Here is a 3,492-nt window from a genome sequence, read left to right on the forward strand (position 1 = left end):
TTCGCTGCCCTCCGGGTCAGCTTCATCCTGCAACCCACCGTCGCCGCTAGGGGCGCCAGAGTGCGCGCATGCGCCCCTTGCATACCGCGCCGACCTTACGCCCGTACCTGGCGGCCAATCACAGGTCGCCCTGGACGCGCGTGCGGCGCCGAGTGCGCCGGCGTCCCCCGTGCCTGGGGCCTGAGGAGGCGTCATCGCCGCCGGCTTCGCCCCGGGGAGCATCTCCGGGGCGGGTGTGTAGCCGGCTGCTTGGGACAGCGGGCAGCTCAGGGACAGCCGCCCACCCGGACCAGTAAGGATGGGGGCGTGGCGTGACTCGGCGCGTTTCCCGAGGCGAGACGGGAGGGATTGCCTGGCTGGCCGGCGGCCACATCCCTGCGGTCCGGACGCTGCTCCTGGACCGCGCTGCGGGAGCGGCCTGTCCAGTGCCCCGACCTCAAGGGAGTGCGGGCCAGGCGGCCTCGGGCTGATCCCACGGCCCGCTCCCGAACACCCCTTTCCCTAATCTCAGCAGGCGCCACTTTGAATCACCCTCCCCTTTCCTATCTTCCCCACAGGGCGCCCTCGCCCGAGGCTAGGCCCTGCCTGGTCTCCCGGAGGATGGCGTCTATCATGGCTCCTGGTCCCCTTTCCATCCCCTCCCCCTCCTGCCCCATCGGTGGTCTCGGTGCCGCTTAATGCGTTTGAAAACCTTAAGCCTGTTTTGCGGCCTCAGGCCCACCCCCACTCTGGAAATCCGAGTGCTAAGATCGCAAAGACATTTAAATCTGTTGTGTGTCTCTCTCCTATCTCAACATTTTATTTTTCTTGTTTACTGCGTGTCCGCCAAAACACTGTTGCAGCGACCCGGACTCTTGTGAAGCCCCCCCTTGAGAGCCAGCACCCAGGTTAAATTGGAGTCTTGTGATTAGGTCGTTTCTCACGTGGGGAGTTTTACTGAAGGAGGGTAGATTGGAGATTTTGAGGAAAAGAGTTTAGTTCTCTTTTCTGTTTAAATGTGAGTTGCTGGTAAACGTCCAAATGGCAATGTCAGGTAGGCGGTGGGATATAAAATGTTCTTGTGTAACGGCTCGATGCCCATAGCTCAGTGGTTAGGGCGCCGGCCACATACACCCAGGTTGGTGGGTCCCAACCTGGCCTGGGCTTGCTAAACAACAGTGACAACTGCAACAAAAAATAGCTGGGCGTTGTGGGGGACGCCAGCAGTCCCAGCTACTTGGGAGGCTGAGGCAAGAGAATCACTTTGAGCCCAAGAGTTTGAGGTTGTTGTGAGCTGTGACGCCATGGCACTCTGCCGAGGGCGGCATAGTGAGACTCTTGTCTCAAAAACAAACAAAAATGTTCTTGTAGCACGTAAGTAATCCTAATCCTTCTCCTTGGTTATCTCAAGGATGTGACCTTCTGCCTGGACTATCTCAAGTTCTTAAAAGTTGAGCCCACACCTGAGGTAAGAGGAGAGAGGTCTCTATAATAAGGACCAAGCGTGTATCTTTTTTCCTTGAATTTTGCCCCCTCCTCTGCTCCTGAGCTAAAACATTGCTGTTTAGTGTGCCTGAGGGAATCTGAATGTGATAGTAAATTCACACCAATTGTTGATTTAGGTAATTCTAAAACCCTCTACATTGCTTCCTTAAAAAAGGAGAAAGTGAGCCCAGTGTAGTTGCTCATGGCAGTAATCCCAGCACTCTGGGAGGCTGAGGTGGGTGGATTGTTTGAGCTCAGGAGTTGGAGACCAGCCTGAGCAAGAGCAAGACCCCATCTCTAAAAATTTTAATGGGCTTTGTGGCCGACACTTTTAGTCCCAGCTACTGGGGAGGCTGAGGCAAGAGGATCACTCAAGCCCAAGAGTTTGAGGTTGCTGTGAGCTGTGACCCTATGGCACTCTACAGGGGGCAACAAAGTGAGATTCTGTCTAAAACCAAAAACAAAAAAGGAGAAAGTGGTCAGTGCCCATGTAGCTCAGACATGTAATCCTGACATTGGGAGGTTGTGGTGGGATTATCTTGAGGTCAGGAGTTTGGGACCAGCCTGAGTAAGTGGGCAACCCTGGCTCTACAAAAATAGAAAAATTAGCTGGGAGCAGTGGTTGTCACATGTAATGCCAGCTACTTGGGTGGCTGAGGAAGGAGGATCCCTTGAGCCTAGGCCTTTGAGGTTGTAGTGAGCTGGGCTGATGCCACTGCACTCTACTGAAGGCAACAGGGCAAGATTCTGTCTTAAAAAAAAAAGTGGCATTCTTTGACCTGATCTCCAGAAAGGGAAAAGATAGCGCATTATCAATGCTATGTATAGGAGTTTTAAATCATAAGGCTAAAATGACTCAATATATATAGAGTCAGCTAACATATTAAAGTGGGTCATTCAGGATAAATGTGTATTTTTTTTTTTTTTAAGAGACAGAGTTTTATTTTGTCGCCCTCGGTAGAGTGCTATGCCATCACAGCTCACAGCAACCTCCAGCTTTTGGGCTTAGGTGATTTTCTTGCCCCAGCCTCCCAAGTAGTTGGGACTATAGGTGCCTGCCACAATGCCCAGCTATTTTTTTGTTGCAGTTTGCCTGGGGCTGGATTGGAACCCACCACCCTTGGTATATGGGGCTAGTGCCCTACTCACTGAGCACAGGCACAGCTTGTAAGTGTATATTTGTTAAAAAGATTGCAGGAGTTGGTTGGTTCATATCTGTATACTTTTTTTTTTTTTCTGGAGACAGTTTCACTAGGTTGCCCTGGGTAGAGTGCTCTGGTGTCATAGCTCACAGCAACCTCAAACTCCTGGACTTAAGTGATTCTCTTGCCTCCGCCTCCCAAGTAATTGGGATTATAACACCCAACTATTTTTTTGTTGTGGTTGTCATTGTTTAGCTGGCCTGGGCTGGGTTTGAACCTGCTAGCCTTTTGGTGTATGTGGCTGGTGCTGTGCTACCGGTGCCCAGCCTATTCATATCTATACACTTTTTTAAAGGAATGTATTTCTTGAGGTGCATGCAGCTGGACAAAGGAGGCTATCTCAATTTATTCCATCCCAGTAGGTGAGGTAGGCAAATTGTGTGCCCAGCAATTTGTGAGTACAGTTCAATGAGACCCATTGTAGTAGTTATCTATTGCTGTGTAATAAATCATTTCAAAACTTAGTAGCTTAAAATAACAAATTTTTATTATCTCACAGTATTTGAAGGTTTGGAATCCAAGAGTGGCTTAGGGTCTCTTAGAAGGTAGCAGTCAAGCTTTTGGCTGAATGGGCAGTCTCTGCAGACTTCACTAGGGTTGAAAGATCTGTTTGTAAGTTCACACACTTGTCTACTGACAAGAGGCCTTAATTCTCACTCTGTGGGCCTCTCACTAGCTCACAGCAATCTCAAACTCCTGGGCTCAAGCAGTTCTCCTACCTCAGCCTCCTCAGAAGCTTGGACTAGAGCACCTGCCACCTAATTTTTGTTTCTCTTTTTTTTTTAGTGCAGACTTAGGATGTATGTAATTTTTTTCTTCTTTCTTT

General features: G+C 50.1%; 1 protein-coding gene across 1 annotated transcript in view; it reads left to right on the forward strand.

Annotated features, from left to right (window-relative positions):
- The first annotated feature begins 258 nt into the window (after positions 1 to 258).
- ZNF280B (zinc finger protein 280B) overlaps positions 259 to 3,492 on the forward strand; it is a 21,004-nt gene continuing 17,770 nt past the window's right edge. The window contains exon 1 of the mRNA XM_003803390.3: positions 259 to 292. The gene's annotated coding sequence lies outside the window, so the exon portion shown is untranslated. The remainder of the gene's footprint in view (positions 293 to 3,492) is intronic.

This window comes from Otolemur garnettii, unplaced genomic scaffold (genome assembly GCF_000181295.1).
Source record: "Otolemur garnettii isolate 467f Iridium unplaced genomic scaffold, OtoGar3 scaffold00301, whole genome shotgun sequence".
In the NCBI taxonomy this organism is placed as follows: domain Eukaryota; kingdom Metazoa; phylum Chordata; class Mammalia; order Primates; family Galagidae; genus Otolemur; species Otolemur garnettii.